The following is an 18,349-nucleotide window of genomic DNA, read 5'->3' on the forward strand; positions in this document are numbered from 1 at the left end:
CTATGCTAAACATAGAACAACATTTCCCTGAAATCCTCTAATGACTGACACATAGGGCGCAAATCCAGTTTGAAACATTAATTAAAATCTGGGGAAATAGGAATCGAATCCTATTCTGTTGTTCTGGCACCGTGGGAATAGCGCTCATGAGCCAGCTGTCATCATATTATTTCGGCCACAAAATTTCCGCATGTCAATGCTGGTTCTAAGTTATCTCTGTGTTGAGACACGTTCACCCTTTTCCAATCTTTATTAATGGAAACGGAACAGAATTCGGATCATTGGTTTGTATGTCTGTCTTCTAGAAACACAGCTGGTGACTTTCGAAAGATAGTTTTTTTTTTACAAATTATAGTTCCCTTTGGATCATGGAAACTTTATGCTCTGCTTCACCCTACGGTAGTTCTCAAATAAACTTACAAGTTGGAACATACCAAAATATAGAATTTAACATTCTTCATGTCCTCCTGTAAGTATCCTTCCCCAAATTTTGTTTTTTCTGAGAATGTTATCTAGTTGAGATGAATGCTTTCGATGGATTTTTTTAGATAAAACATACTAACTTGATCTCAGAGCCTTGCTCTAGACAATTCAAGCTTTGCTATAGTCCCAAGATGGACCTCATCAGGGCCATCCGCTAATCGCAAAGTTCGAGCAGAAGCCCAGAGGTAGGAAAGTGCAAAGTCTGTGCTTACACCCGCGGCACCATGAACTTGGATTGCTGTATCAAGTACTTTCGAAGCCATGTTTGGAGCTGCAACTTTATTGCCAAACAATTCCAATTGATTTGCAGCTTCCAGTACCAAAAATCTTGTTTTCTCTATTTTTAAACGACACTTGGCAAGATCATATAAGAATGATCCATGATGTGCGATCAACTTGCCAAAGGCTTTTCTTTGGAGTGCTCTTTTTACCATCATTTCAATGCCACGTTCGGCAGCACCAACTAATCTCATACAATGATGTAATCGATCTGAACCCAACCGTCCTTGTGCAATCTCAAAACCACGGCCTTCTCCCAGAATGACATTTTTGATAGGAACCTACACATTCTCAAAGACAATCTCTGCATGGCCATGAGGAGCATCATCGAAACCAAAAACAGTCAAGGCTCTTTCTACCAGGAGTTGAAAAATTTGAGGAGCCCAAGCTGAGCGACCCATGATTTCACAAAGATACGAATATTCAAGATTGGAAAGACCAGCCCCAAGCAACAAGCTCTCATGCCTATCCTTGATATGAATATCGAATTTTCTTTCATCAGCTTCTTTCTTAATTCCTGTACTCTTGCACTAGGAACAAACCCATTTCCTTTGATGGTCATATCTTGAGAGTATGCTGGAATATGGGATAAAGAGACATCTGTTTCCAATGGTACATTTCCAAAAGCAGAAGATGGTGGCCTGTCTGGAAGTACTGAATCCCTACTTATAAACTTCCAAGCTGTATCAATAAAATATATAGCTAAGCGTCCAGCAGACTTGGCACGTTCCCCCCTGAGGCATTTCCCTTCAACCACCTATGATAAACCCCCGCAAAAATAGATGCTGAACGAAAAAGAGAGAATGCAATATAAAACTTCCAATCTTTAGCAGGCCACTGGACACCAGCTGCAGCACAATAATTCGCCAAATACTCTTCCAGAGAAGGAACTCCTTCTGGCATTATCCCATTATCAAAGCCATATTGAGGAACTGGAAACTCGTTGTTGATGAGAAAACACATGCAGTTGTAAGCAACATCAGACATTGGGTCCCCCAATGTTAACAATTCCCAATCTAAAACACCAATGACACGTTCCTGATGAAGGAGGGTTCCACTGCTTATTTTGTAGGCAGGGGCTTACAATATGTCTGAATTATTCTTTTCAAGGTTCCCTTTTATTGTCTCCATAAACTATCCAAGCAAGATTACGAAGACCATAACGCATCATTGTCCCTATTTGCAAGTGTTGCATCTTTACGACCATCCGTGTACCATCTTTCAAAATACCACCATGAACTTGTGCAATTGATACTGCTGCAATTGGTATTTTCTCCACATAGCTTTTTGCCTCTGATTGCTAATGATATTCTGAATTGTGCTTGTGCAGGGATAGGGGCTTTTGAAGTCGCTGCCAGTTGAAGAGCTAAAAAACAAATTACATAAAAAAGCAACATATTAATGATTTCTTCTTCAAAACAGGGTTTTGAAGAAGAATCAATCTCTGACATGAGACGGAGTCTAACAGAACCAAAACTCGAAGGTAGTCGACATTTCCCTTCTTGGATGTGCTTGTCCTCCTCTGCTTGTCATTCAGAATTTCTGTTGAGAAGTTTACAGAAGGTAGCTGAACATCGCTTCCTTGATCATCGACCTAAGGTGGCTCAAACAACCGTGAGATTACACCATAAATATATGCATACTTAACTAAAATTTTCATATGTACCAACGAAAGTATGTTTTACTATGTTAAGAAGCCAAACCACTTCTTACCAAGCCGTTTCTATGGCAACTTTTGCTGCTGCAAATCTTCTTCTGACATCTTGTCAAAAACAACATAATGCAAAAAAAAAACTTGACAACATAACTTTACATCATGTGAATCATCATCATGTCTTTTACATTTGGGTGTACAAATGTTGGACTAAATCACAAGCTGACAAAAACATACCTTTTCAAACAACTGACTCTCCAAGTCAAGCGTGTACAAAAAGAACTTGACGATTCTTTTTCAAAGTAGAAATAATTCCACCTCTTATGAAACACTTCATCGTTATCTCCATTTTTTGGTCTTGGAGACAAAATCAACTTTTTCAAGTCGATATGGCATTGCATGCATGTTTAAACAAAGCAATCGACCATCAAGTCAATTACACATACATGTTCAAATACAATGAAATCATGAATATTCCTTTGTTCATACATACCATTCTCATGCATGTATTCCATTCTTCAACTTTATCTCAAGCACAACCATAAGTACAAGATCCTTAGTGCAAGATCCTCAATGATATGAAAATGTACTTATAAAGCTGAAATGTATGTAATTTTGCTGCAATAAAGGGAGTCTCATACTCAACTTTTCATTCACCTTTTTTGGTAAAACCCTGCAACTTGCATTCCATTGGCAAAGAAATGTATCAAATCAAAAGACATGTAACCTCAATTGGATAAGAACTCTAACCATTTCTTACCAATCCACATCAAAGACACTTCCTTTAACTGTACTTTGACATCAACATGTGAATCATCCTGAAAGACATCAATTATGGAAACTTCCTTTCCATTCTTGCCATTCTCTTTTTCCACCTTCAAATTTCATGGAAGCATTGTTGGATTCAAAGTCCAACACTTTTCAGTAATATGTCCTTGCTTATGGCAATAAGTGCAACACATGCTTATCCTCTTTACAACATAGTTTACCTTGTCCAATGGACCTTTGGCTTCTTGCCTCCTTTTCTTCGAAAGTTTCCTGTATGTGGCCATTTTCTTCCAACATCTAGAAACACTATGGTTAACCAAACCAAAAAAGGAATATGCAATTTTTTTCCTATGCTTATGTGGAAATTTACCATGCTTAACATAATCAAAAGAAATGTGATTGAAATCAGATTTATACCTTCCTTGTTCACTTTTGTTGCCTTCATGAGAAGGTGAGTTGAATGAAGAAGTGGCTCCCTTCGGAACACCATCAATCTCTTCAATGATTTTAGAGATTTCACAACTCCCTTGTTCGAGTGAATTCTTATGAACAAATTCTTCTTGCAAATTATGTTTCAAACAATTTCATTCCCCACGAATACAATATTTACAAACTTGAAGTAGAGAACCTCAAATGAAACTCCTTCTAAGAACTGTTTTAATTGCCTTCATGGCTGCTTTGGAACTTTCTCCATAAGATTGTCCATAGCCAAGACCCAAATACTTATGTCTTTCCTCAACCATTATTGGCTCAACTATTCCTTATGCATGTTTACCCAATCCTTTTCCTTCATATCCCATTTTTGACATCAATTTCGACCTTATACCTCTTGTATGTTTTTCAAAAGAACCAACATAAACATTCTTAGAGGAAATTGAAGACAAACTAGGATTGTCTACCTCTTCTTCAAATTGATGCTTGAGTAAGGCTTATTTGGCAACAAGGAGTTGTGTCTCCAACTCATGCAACCTTTCTACAGTCATATTTGCAATATGAAGTTGGCTCTCCATTTCCTGTAATTTATCAAAAAGACACTGCTTCTCTTCCTTCATGGAATTCAACTGCTCTCAAAGTTTGGTGCTATTCCTTTCATCTTCATACATTTGTTTCGCCATATCCATCATGAAGAACAAGTCTCACTTCAAACCTTCATCAAATAATCTTGTGAAGGAGGAGGATTTTGAAAACTCACTTGTAGAAGTTGTCATTATAGAAATGAACAAAAGAACTTCAAGAAAATTAACAAAGCTTTCAAAGAACTAATGGCTATAGAGTCAAACTATTATTCAAGAAGCCCTTTGAAAACAAACCCTCTTGTGCTTCAAGGGTTGCCTTGAGGTCCTTTGGGTAAGGAGAATGCCTTCAACCTTCCTCCTTCTTGTCCTTTCCTAGACTTAGCTATCAGTAGCTTTCCCTTCACCTTTGCAAACTCAAATAGTAGTTAGTTTACAAATAGTCAAACAGTCAAATCCTTTGTACTGTTTAAACACCTTTCAAGTCAAACAAGCAACCTATTACTTTGTCAATCAAGCAACCTATTGCTCTGTCAATCAAGAAACCATGCTCTGTCAATCAAGCAACCATGCTCTGATACCACCTGATCTGAAATGGGGGTTTGATAACTTGTTGTTCTTACAAGAACCTCCCACTTAGTTAAACAAACAAATGATCTAGCTTATATATGGCATTTGTGGAATTAAATACTTGAAACATGTGTATGTTTTCTTTTAACTGTTTAGGTGCTTCAAGCTCATTTTCTTATGTTTACATTGAACACGTATAACAGCCAAATAATGCAGCAAATAAACAACCATACAGAACAGCAAATTTAATCTAGGAGTTCACCGGAATATTGTGGGGTATATCTCCTTGAGCTTTTGTCATCTTGATTTAGCTCTTTGGGATTATGGCAAAGTTTCTTTTACAAGATCCACACCTAACTCCAAAGGTTATTGAACTAAACCAATTGGCTTAGAAAACCATCTATATCCTTGTCATGGCTATCATTACTCTCCAAACAGATCTAAGCTCCCTTATATTAGATTCCTTCAATCAGTGCTCTGAGCTACCCCTAGCTTCTTTATGGCACTAACTCCTTCAGAATTATCCAACTATCTCTGAAACCTCATCTACTATCTCCAGCACATATCAGACACCAAAAATAGACTAGTAATTTTCTCAAAATGAGAACTGCATCCCCAAACTAGGCCTTCCTCCACGGTTGGCACTCGGCTTCCTTAAATTTCCCTGTAGCATCTTAGCCTTTAGAAATCTTCAAATGCTTCTGCAAATATCTGAAATGGATTCAGAAGGCTCATTACAGTGAGCAATGACTATTGGTTCATTGAGAATGAGTACTGGTAGCTCCTACAACTACCTCCAACTCTTGGTGGCCCTGAGCTCCAAAATCTCCCTGGATGAAAATCTCCATGAAGATGACTTCTTCAGCTTCTCTAGACTATTCCATTAGCTTCAGCACGCTCTAATTAGCCTAGCTAGCCTCTTGTTTCACTCTCTCCCTTTCCCTCTCTCTTTCTTTGTTTCTCTGGCTTTATATGAAAATTGCTCTTGGAGTCCATTTAATCAATATCCCCTAGAGATACTCCACCAAAGTTCGTGAACTACACCTAACTCTAGCTAAACTTAGCATATCTGCCTAAGTTTAGCCACTCTGCCAAGCTGATCATTGGAGGTAAGCTGTTACAATAACTGTTTGGGCACACATATGAGGCGATATAATCCCGATGGTTAGGGATAATCCTTTGTAGAACTAGCAGTCATGTTAAGCTTCAACCACATCGGAAGCATTTCAAATAACAGAATCTCCATTGTCGATCTATCCTGGTCGATCGAACGGATATTGCGTCGTTTGCTCACCAACTAACCTAGACAATCTCCACCATCAATGTGACCTATCCAATCGAATGGTTGTCACACAATATCGTGAAGATTCTTGCACGACCAATATCACCCCAAAAGCACCCGAGAAAAGTGGTATTCTCATGCTACATGTCCGCTGCTAAGGGTAATCGTACGAAATTTTAGAATACCACTTACATCCTTTTATCCTCGAGAGATACCACTTACCACTTCCTGAATAGTACCCACATGCTCAATATGGAAAGGTTTAGTGCTTACCTCAAAAGGGAATATTCCATGGAATATTAATATTTTTTAATATTTTCAAAAACCAAATTAATCTTGGTCAAATGTCCAAAAGTTGCAGTTTACTGGATTTTTCAAATTGCAATAACTCATGCATACGGTATTGGTTTTTTGAACCATTCATGGTGCCAAAATCAGGAAGAAGAGATCTATCTAGTCACTTAGGTTTGACACTCTTTTGAACAATTTGAAATTTGAGCTATCACTAAGGTCTTGGATCAATATCTGATCAACAACTAATGTAGCGATTGAGATTGCCTGTAAAAAGACATCTTAGTGAGCCAACAAAGGCCTAGGAAAAGAGTAATTCCTTTCTTGTGAGTTGTTGTTTTGGGCGTGTAGCAGCCCTTAACAACTTAACACAAGCCTATTTTGTGAGGCTAGGCCTACAACCTACCTTAGCTATCTACAACCCTCCAATAACACACCAAAACAACCCCCTTCTAGCCCTTAAACAAATACACACTTGTTACAACAAGCTTAGCCCTCCTCCATGGGACTTTAATCACCCAAACTATCCCTTACTTAGTTTCAGCTTCTAGGAACATACCTCATCCTCCTATTTTCACTTCGACCTCCTCCAAAAAGGTTCCCTAATTAGATTTCAACCTCCTTGTCCTTGTTGTTTCTAAGAGAGGGACCTGAGATCCTTTCTTTTGGTTGTATGTTGCACAAATGGATGAGTAAATGGTCCTCCTTCACCCTCTATTGATACAAAAAATGAGGGGCTCCACGAATTCAAGAAGAGACATGTCTTTTGGAAAATTTTACTTCAAGCCTACATGACTTGAATACCAAATAATTATTTGTCAACTTAAAAAATTCATAACTTCATTGCTAGAGCTTCGATTTGAGTGATCTTTGGAGCATTGGAATTGGCTCACTAAGATCTATCACCTCAAATTTTCTCAAGCTCAAATTCATCATGGTTTTGACCCAAATCCCAATGGGTGCAAAACTGCATGCTTGGGTTCCAAGCCCATAACTAACTCTTTTGTTAAATTTCCCTCCAAACCCTGAACTCTAGGGCTTGGAGTACCTCCCAAGCTACACAAATCAACACTACCTCTTAGCGAGGGAGGTACTTCTAGGACTAGGAAGTAAGTCATTGTCATCATCACTAATCGCAACACTTTCCCAACTCCTGGCACTCACAATCACAATAATCCCAATACGGTGAACTATGCCCTTCTTGGAAGTGTCATTGTCATTGGAAGCATCCTACTTCTTCTTCTTCTCATGTATCTCTTTCCAATCTCTCCATGATTCCTTCTTGGCATTTGCAGGAGCACCCTTGCTCCCCACAAACCATGTGCTCTTCTAGGCTAAAGTCTCCCTTTGAACCTGTAAGCTCTCTCTTGAACTTGACTCCCTCTAAGTCTCTGTAACTTGGATCTTCTCTAGAAAGTGTATGTTCTTCTTAAAAATTTGTACCTTCTCCTCTAAAACCTACACCTACTCCTTCTCTAGAACTTACACCTACTCCACTTGCTTCTTTCCATTATCGATAGGATTTCTCATCAACTTGTAGAGAGCATGCTCTCTAACTCCAAGTACAATCCCATCAGACTTAGAGCCTCTGGGCATGAGTCTTTCCTTCGCATCCTAGAACAAGAAATCAAACCTTTTTTTCTTGATCATTGAGACAAAAATCATGCTATATTTGAGTCCTGGTACAAACAATACATCTTGGACCCACATCACATGTCATGTATCCATCCTAAATGGCACAACTCCTAATCCTCGAATCGCCAACTAACTCTTCTTACACAAAACCATGTGCAACATTGAGTCCCATTCAGCTAGAGTCTCAAAAACTTCCTGTGACCCTGTCATATGCTTTGTCACACCACTATCCATGTACCATCCATCCTCATTGATAATACTGTGTGAGAAATGAGAAATCATAGGAAAGTCCTCCTTTTCCAATCTCCTAGTGAGATCATCTATCTTAGTTGAAGTGGAAACATAGGCAGCCTTATTTCCTTTCCTCTTCTCATCATCTTGATTCTTCTTCATTGAACATCTTGAAAGGTAATGACCCATATTGCCACATTTGAAACACTTAACTTTACTCAAGCCCTTCTTTTGGCTACCCTTCATTCATGTTGCAAGTTCAACATCATCATCGAAAGACTTATTCTTTAGACTAAGATCCTTGCCTTGCAACTCTTCTTGAATGAAGTCATCCCACAACCTATCCCAGTTTGGCAACTTCTCTTTGGCAAAAACTCCTTTGATTAACGACTTCCATTCCTCGGTGAACCCTTTCAAGGTAATCCTTACCATATCTCCATATGAGATAGTCACACCGATGGCAGCAAGCTCATCTTTGACCTGAGACAATATCATCAGATGTGAGGTCACACTTTCACCCTTTATCATCTTGGTGGACTTCAACTTATCCTCCAATACCAGTACCCAGTTCTCATTCTTATTCTGGAACAAATTATGAAGAGCCATCCACATCTCATGTGAATTATTTTTCCTAGACAAATGAGGTAATAGGGAATCCTTCACACCATCCAGGACGATCAATATGAGCCCCGCATCCAAATATTCAAATGTTTCTAGCTCCTTAGGGTCAGTTCGCTTCTTGATCTCTTTCTCGGTAAACTCCCAGATCTTATTAACCTGCAATGCCAACTTGATCCTTACCTTCTAAGGACTATAGTTGGACAACCCCTCCAACCTGTCCTCATAACAGAGACATGCCTGCAACTTCAACATTGTAGTGAGATTTTCACTTAAAATGTGACCAACTCCCTCTCACCTTGTACTTCATTGTGCATAACTTTGATTTAGTTACTTCAAAGTAGCTAGAACACCCTCTGATACCATGTTGAATTTCCATGATCTTGGGTGTAGGTTAGAATCTTAAAATCTTTGACGCTACGAAATCAAGAATCTCAACAAGAACTACTTTGCACAATGGAAAATATAAAGCAATAAATCACATGTACACAAGTATACACAGTTTTTAACAGCTAGTGTACAATAGTGTACAACCTAATCTTCTTTATATTAAACCAAACCTGAATAATACAACAGTCTATGGTATACAAGATAAAATGACAAACTTTGATGCAACTTCAATGTAATATCTTATCCTATTGTTGCTTCACTTTCGTACTTCTCACTAGCAGCACCTTAGTCCTTCAAAGGACAACACATCAAGACTTCAAGAGGGCTCCCACCTAACACTATTGCATGTCACTTTTGCTACATGTACATAGGCTCATCAATCTTCTCTCTACGTTGGCCAATTCTCGAGCTCCAATATGCCTTCTAGTAGCCTCTTTCATCAAAGCTACTCATAAGGATACAAAATTCACCCAATATTTAGTTATCTTTATCACTTCAATACTGCTAGTCTAAAGCTACTTTAGACACCCACACACTTCTCTCCAATAGTCCAAAGATGCCAAATACTACATTGTTGGTTTTCATCCTAAGATGGACACTTGACCACCATGGAAGGCCCTTCACACGAAACCAAGAGGTTACAATAACTTTGATCCAAACTGGTCACTTCCTCGACCCAACAAACACCAAACGTTGATGCTCCAAGTATGCTTCATGTTGTGACTAGTTAGGGCTTGTTCTTGCTGCAGCAACCCTTCATCTACCCACACAAGCAGCATTGAATTTTATGTGGCCTAGGAAAAGAGTATTTCCTTTCTTGTGAGATGTTGTTCTGGGCATGTGGTAGCCCTTAACAACTTAATGCATGCCTGCTTTGGGAGGCTAGGCCTGCGGTCTACCTCAACTGTATGTAGCCATCCAACAGCCTACCAAAACAACCCCCTTATAGCCCTTAAATAGATCTGCAGTTAGTACAGCAACCTCCTCCAGGGGACTTTAATCACCCAAATTGTCCCTTACTCATCTACGACTTCTAGGAACGGACCTCGGCCACCTATCTGCACTTCGAACTCCTCCAAAAAGGTGCCCTAAATAGATTTCAGCCTCCTACTCCTTACTGCATCGAAGAGAGATATCTGAGCTTCTTTCTTTTGGTTTTATGTTATAGAAATTGATGATTAAATGCTCCTCCTTCACCCTCTATTTATACACAAATGAGGGCCTCTACAAATTTAGGAAGAGACATGCCTTTTGGACAATTGTACTTCAAGCCTACATGACTTGAATACCAAATAATTATTTTTCAACTTCAAAAATTCATAATTGCATAGAGCTCTGATTTCAGTGATATTTGGAGCGTTGGAATCAGCTCACCAAACTCGATCACCTCAAATTTTTTCAAGATCAAATTCATCATGGTTTTGACCCAAATGCCAATGGGGAAAAACCCTATGCTTGGGTTCCAAGACCACAAGTGACCCTTTTGGTGCTTTTCCCTCCAAACCTTGAACCCTAGGGCTTGGAGTACCTTCCAATCTACACAAATAAATAACAACTACACGTAGGGAAAGGATAAAACCACATCCTATAGTTACATGTAACAATTGTCGTAGGGAAAGGATAAACCACATCCTATGCACATGTAAACCATGAAGGGTAGGGAAAGGATGAACCATGTCCTACATGCATGCCAACCAATAATCATACGAAGGGTCCTACACATGGGGAGAGGATGAACCACATACCACCGACATGTCAACCATCAATCGTAGGGAATGAGAATCCTACATGTGGGGAAATGATGAACCACTGACATGTCAACCATCAATCGTAGGGAATGAGAATCCTACATGTGGGGAAATGATGAACCACATCCCACCGACATGTCTACATGTGACAACCAATAGATGCATATATGCATCTCTCACTAGGGTATCGTAGGAGAAGGTGAACTACTCATCTTGCTCATATGCCATAGCAGAAGGTGAACCACTCATCCTATGCATATCTCATCAATTTTAGGGGAAGGTGAATCACTCACCCTACACATATGACAACCACCATAAGGGAAGGTGAACCACTCACCCTATGCATCATATATCATCACGAGGTATCACAAGGGAAGGTGAACCATGTTATCACCAAAAACTGATCAGCTAGCCATTTCTAACTAGGTGGATCAAAATACACCATGTAGATTTAATTTTACCATAGTAAAATCACTTTCACTATGGAAAATAATTTAGTAAACCACTTTTATTAGATTATTTTTTTATTTAAATAAAAAAACCCCATGAGAATAATTAGATAAATCACTATTTATTTAATTTTCTTTAGGAATGATTATTAAATCATTATTTAATAATTATTCCTTATCACATTTGACTAAATCCCTTAGGAATATTTAAATAAAGCATTATTTATTTGAATTTCCTTATTCCTGTTATTAGAATAATTATTAAATCACTATTTAGTAATTGTTTTGATTTCACACCTTTCTTGTTTCTGGTGAAATAGTTAATAAATCATTTTATTTGTTAATTATTTATAAATAAAGATATTTAATCATTTTAAATTCGTTTTCACTCTCCAATACATATAATAAAGTATTCCAAGTAGTTAGATCTGGATTTGGTTAATAATATTGTATTATTCTCCATTTTCGAGATTAGCTCCATACTTTGCTATATAAAGGAGGGTTTGTCATTCATTCTTCACCATGATCATTATCATTGTCAACATTATCATTATTTTTTGAGCTCCCATTTTGAGTTCTTCACTTTTGTTTGTGTTTTTCACATTGAGAGAGAAGATCAATTTTTTGAACCATCAAGTATATCAAAGGATCAATCCCACGGAAGGGGACTTACAGACCAATCTGTAGATATCCTTCACCAGGTGTTATCAATAAAATATTAACTCATTTAAAATTGTCTTTCCAATTGGGTTATTATACTGGATACTTTACATTGTTTCTTTCTATTTTGGGTTATATCTTCTTTTACTGTAGGTTTTCTATTTGTGTTTCAGATCTAAGATGACAACAACCATCAAATTGTTGTTAGGGTCACTTGCACCTAGTGACTTACGTGAAGTATTTCTGGTACACATTTGTTAAGTTATGGTATGTTCTATGCTTATGACAGTTTACTTCTTTTTCTTATTATATTCCACAGATTAGCAATCACGTACATAAAGTAAAGTGCATATAGAACATTAAACGATCGACAGAAAACAAGCCAAGACAAGAGACACAAGATGTGGTGGCTAGCCAGGGACAAACCCCACAATGTGTGGGGAAACCTTTGATCAAATCTTCTTTTATCTTCAATAATTCAGCAGAGAGAAATAGTACAATAAACTGATTCATATCAGCAGTAGCAAACCCTAGATTAGCAGCGTCAGCGTTAGCAGCTTCATTATCAAACTAGGGCAGACGATATCTCACAAACCGACCATCGGATTGACTTCATTCCACCACCAAAAGTTTTGGCTTCCACAGGAGGTTCAGATGAACCTACATCACAGTTTAGATGAGGAGATATTCTAGGCCACGTAGGTCAATCTTTACTTCTGCAGTTGCAGCTTCAGTTTCAACAGTTTCTGGCTTCAAACTAGGGTAGTCAATATCTTGCAAACCGTTCATTGGATTGAATTCATTCCACGACCAAACGTTGTGGCTTTCAGAGGAGGTTCAGATGAACCTACAGGTTAGTTCATATGAGGAGATCTTCTAGGACACATAGGTAAATATTTACTTCTACAGTTGCAGCTTCAGTTTCAGCAATTTCTGGCTTCAAACTAGGGCAGTCGATATCTTGCAAACCATTTGTCAGATTGACTTCATTCCACCACCAAAAGTTGTAGCTTTCAGAGGATATCTAGATGGACCTACAGCGCAGTTCCAAAGAGGAGATATTCTAGGCCACGCAGGTCAATATTTGGATCTGCAGTTGCAGCTTCAGGTTCAACAACTTCCGGCTTCACATGTGTGAGAGAGACACCCATTTTTGCGTAGTAGGGAAAGGAATCATTTCTGCGTAGTAGAGAGAGAGAGATGTGATGAGAAGAGTGAGTGAAAATGAAGAAAATTCCTCTTATATTTATACACAATGTTGGTGTTTGAATAGATGTGACTGTTGGGCTTCTGATCCTACATGAGTTGTAGGTCAGCTTGATAATAATTCCATAATCAAAATAAATTCATATATCCATGAATACTTATCGGAATCGGATGATATTTATATCAATCGTACACCTCTCGACGAGAGGAATCTAATAAAAATATTATTAGACATGAATAAGATGACCTACATGAAGTTTTTCCCTGGTTCCAATTTTAACACTCCCTCTCAACCAGGGAGAACTTCATCTGCAATTTGTCTATCGGTCATTACTATTCATCCATCAAATGCACTGCCCTGTACAGCTTGACCCTTGCCCTGTTCTACTCTATTCTACCTATTCTGCTTTGTCTTCTTCTGCCCTGTACTGATCGATACTATTTTGATCTATTCTGCTCTGCTCTTGCATTGTTCTGTTCTGCTTTATCTGAATTATGAAGAAGAAGAAATGATCAAGGATGTATCATACTGACTCAAATTCAATCTCAGAGTATGTACCACTAGTCGCAGACCAGTCTCAACCAACCCGAAGTTAGCATCATAGTGAGTATAACTCCACTGGTCCTAGACCAGTATCATCCTCCACTGAATCAAAGTCAGTCTCAGAGTGCGTACCACTGGTACCAGAGTAGTCTCAGTCGACCCGAAGTTAGCTTCATAGTAAGTACCACTCCTACCACTAGTCCCAAACCAGTATCACAGTCTGAGAGAGTATACCACTAGTCCCATACCAGTCTCAACCGACCTGAAGTCAGCGTCATAGTATGTACCACTCCCATTGGTCCTAGACCAGTACTGCACTGACACCAAGTCAGTCTCGAAATATGTACCACTGGACCCAGACCAGTATCAACCGACCTGAAGTCAGCGTCATAGTATGGTACAACTCCTACCACTGGTCCCAGACCAGTATCACAGTCTCAGAGAGTGTACCACTGGTCCTAGACTAGTCTCAGCCGACCCGAAGTCAGCGTCATACTATGTACCACTCTCACTGGTCCCAAACCAGTACTGCATTGACACGAAGTCAGTCTCGAAGTATGTCGCACTGGTCCCAAACCAGTCTCAACCGACTCGAAGTCAGTGTCTTAGTATGGTACAACTCCTGCTACTAGTCCCAAACCAGTCTCAACCGACCCGAAGTCAGTGTCTTAGTATGGTACAACTCCTACCACTGGTCCTAGACTAGTATCATTGATCCTAGATCAATGGAGGTCATCCTAGCGTAGGGAGTATGGTAGATACAAGGATGCATCCATCAGTACTACTATGGTCCCTAACTTCATTTCCCTGCTCATTGATCAGATGAGAGGTACTTCCCATGAGTCCCAGACTGCATGGGTAGGATGCCTCGATAGGAGAACTAATCAATCCTGCCCTCACAGGAGAACACATCAATCCTACTACAATTGCCATGGAGAACACATCAATCCAGGCCACCATGGAGAACACATCAATCCAGGCCTCACAGGAGAACACATCAATCCTGCTACAATCACCATGGAGAACACATCAATCTAGGCCTCACAGGAGAACACATCAATCCTGCTACACAGGAGAGCGAATCATCCTGTTCCACAAGAGAGCGAATCATCTTGTCCCAAAAGAGAGTGAGTCATATTGTTCCATTGCACACCACTAGGGGAGGGTGAGTCACCCTGTGGTCGTATGTTGCGCCAGTAAGAACAACAAGCCCTCAAAGCTCCCAGAGCTTAATGTATGCAACATACAGGATCCTTGTACAAGGGTTTCTTGACGACTCCAAGTCATTTGGGAAAATCACAGATTAGATCTTTCCTCGAGGTTTGACAAGGTGTATTGACCTGTACATCATCTTAATGCGATGGAGTCTCCTTGCTCATTAACTTACCATATCCCAGATGATGTCTCTCTGCTGGAGCAATCGACGAATACGGGATTCCTCAATAACCGAATACCGCCTCTGGTTATTACAGAGAATCACAATGGTATGTGTCCAAACAACTCACTGAAGAGCTTTCCTAACCAAGAAACTTCATATGAGATCATACTCGTAGATATGTATCCGGTCTCAGTGGTGCTTATGGAAACTGACTTCTGCTTCCCGCCCGTCCATTATATCGAAGTAGAATCCAAAGAGAAACAACACTAAAAAGTGCTCTAGTGATCCTCCACACTACCTACCTAATCAGCATTTAAATAATCATGCAGTTTCATATTTCCAACAGTGTATCTCAATCCATGAGAGATTGTGTCCTGAAGACATATCAGAAGATTCTTGGCACCAATCTAGTGAGGCTCAACCAAATATGAGCTCACAATGCTAACTGCAAAACATATCTTTGGATGGAGGTTCACCAAGAACATCAACGCTTATGAGTTTTTGAAACTCAGAGACATTTCCCAAATCTGGTCCGACATCACTACCATATAACTTCTGAAAGTTAAGATCCTCGAGGTAGTCACAGGCTTGCAGTCCACCATACCAAATCTTTTCAGAATCTTCACCACATATTTTCCTTGAGATAGGAAAATTTCCCTTGGCTTCTGCCACACTTCAAGTCCTTGGTTCTTCATTTCAAATTCAGAAGCCAACTCCCTCTTACATTTTTGAATGAGAGGGTGTGCACCTCTTAGAAAGAGGTCATCCACATACAGCACTAGTATGAGAGGCTTTTCATCCTCAACCTTAAAGTAAAGGTTAGGATTGGCTTCACTCCTAGTGAATCCTAGCTTGATCAAGTAGCTATCGATCCTCTCATACCATGCTCGGGGTGCTTGCTTCAGTGCATAGAGAGCCTTCTTCAACCTACATACATGAGATTTTCAATCATAATTCTCAAATCCTTCGGGTTGCTCCACATAGACCTCTTCTTTGATTGAACTGTGCAAGAATGTGGTCTTGACATCCATCTAATGTGGGTTCCATCCTTATGAAGCTGCAAGGGCTATGATCGAGCAGATGGTCATATATCTGGCAATAGGTGCAAATATCACATCATAGTCTATACCTTCCTTCTGGGAGAAACCACGAGTAACAAAACAAGCCTTATACTTTTCCGTACTTTCATCTGCTGCATGCTTTATCTTGTAAAGAAATTTAGAAGTGACAATTGTCTTGTCCTGGGGTCTGGGAAGTCATTCTCCATAATAGACTCATATTCTTTGTTCATATCATCCTTCCATACTTGATGCTTAACGATATCTGAGAATGATGGAGGCTCATTTTGTATGATCGTGCTCATGATGGTCAGGTATCCCTAATACCTATTAGGTTTCTTACTTTCATGGAAGGTTCCTTAGGGTGCAGCATGTCCTTCAGCATCATCAAGTAGCCCCCTAAGCCATGAAGGCCTCTTCCTAGAAGAGGAAGGTTGATGTGGAGGAGGATCAATTAGATCCATGGGTTCTTCTACATCAAGCATTGATTCATCATCCTTTCCTTTCGGTTCCATGGTGTTGGCTTCTTGAGAGCTCCTCAAAGTCGGAAGATTGTTCACCTTGCTGAGAGCCATATCTTTGTCAAAGGTGACATCATGACTAATTACGACTTCCCTTTGACCAGCTACATAGATTCTATAGCCTTTAGTATTTTCACCATAGCCCACAAAAATTCCCTTCTTTCCAGATGCACCAAATTTATTTCTTTTCCTTTTCGGCACATGAAAATATACAAGGCTTCCAAAAATTCTAAATTGAGAAACATCAGGTTTCTTACCGGTGAACTTTACTTCAGGAGTCTTGGAACCCAATGCTTGATGAGGGCATCGATTTTGTACATATACAGTAGTGTTTGTAGTTTCAACCCATAGAAACTTCGGAAGTCTTTGATGATGTAGCATGGCTTGGACAACTTCCACAATTGTGCAGTTCTTCCTTCCTGCCACACCATTTTGCTCAGAAGTACGTGGTGTAGTAGTCTCCCTCTTAATGCTAGCCTCAGATATGCCTGAGTGAACCAATTGTAATATATCAGAGTTCTTGCTTTGGCTTGAGGGGAATGTTCCCCTTTTGAGCTTTCCTTTGGCACATCCCAGACATACACCTTCTTTCTCTACTTGGAATTCTGGCATCCCTGTTACCATCTATCTTACATCGGGTAGAGCTTTGTAATGAAGGTGGGCAAAACTTCGATGCTAAAGTTTATACAAAAAGAGTTGTGTCACAAGACATGACACCTAGCGGACTTCCATCGACATGATATAATGAATCAACACTAAACCGAAGAGTAAAGGCATCTTTAACATTATTTTTCCATATACATACCTTGCCATTGCTAAAGGTTACCTTGTAGCCTTTGTCTTCCATTACCGAGATGGACACTAGGTTCTTTTTGAGGTCAGGTGCATTTAATACATCCTAGACTTTCTAGCCTTCTTGAATGGTTGTCCTCTTCCTCGATCCCCAGCTCTCCTCTTACCTTTGCTGTTGAATTTGTCATTCCTTTGATATCAGAGGGATTTTGATCATCGTCTTGGTGTGAGTCCTTTCTATCAGGGCACTCCCTTGCATAGTGACCTGATTTATTGCTGATGTAACATCGTCCTTTTCTTCCACCCTTATGTCCAACCTTTCCTTTTGATTTAGTCCCAGAATTATTTATTTTCTTATCATGAGAAGAAAAGGCAGCAGGAGGACCTTTAGGCATGGGAATTTCTTTCTCTTCTTCCCTTGTTTCTTCTTCAATGCATCTAGCCATTAATTCGTTGAAACTAGGAATTACATGATTGTTCAAAAGAGTAGTCGTGAACACGTACCATTCGGATGGTAATCGTCCAAGAGTCGTGAGCGCCATTTCGCTATCAGTAATAGTCTCCCCAATAGATAGGATATCATTCTTGATCCCAGTGATTATTAAGAAGTATGCTTGCATACTCTCATCTTTACCCTTCTTGATTTCCCTTAGTTTATTTCTAAGAAACAAAACTTGATTTGCTTCATTAACTTTAAATAAACTCACCAGTTCCTTGGAGGTGTCCAGTTCAAATATGTAGGCCACCAATTTCTTGTCGATAGAGTCCTAGATGATCTT

The 18,349-nt window shown here is 39.4% G+C and overlaps 1 pseudogene; it reads right to left on the reverse strand.

Moving 5' to 3' along the window:
• Nucleotides 1–350: 350 nt before the first annotated feature.
• Nucleotides 351–18,112, reverse strand: LOC149142071 (putative acyl-CoA dehydrogenase IBR3 pseudogene; annotated as a pseudogene).
• Nucleotides 18,113–18,349: the final 237 nt, after the last annotated feature.

This window comes from Pinus tabuliformis, chromosome X (genome assembly GCF_031772625.1).
Source record: "Pinus tabuliformis cultivar Carrire ecotype Pingquan chromosome X, CPIR1, whole genome shotgun sequence".
In the NCBI taxonomy this organism is placed as follows: domain Eukaryota; kingdom Viridiplantae; phylum Streptophyta; class Pinopsida; order Pinales; family Pinaceae; genus Pinus; species Pinus tabuliformis.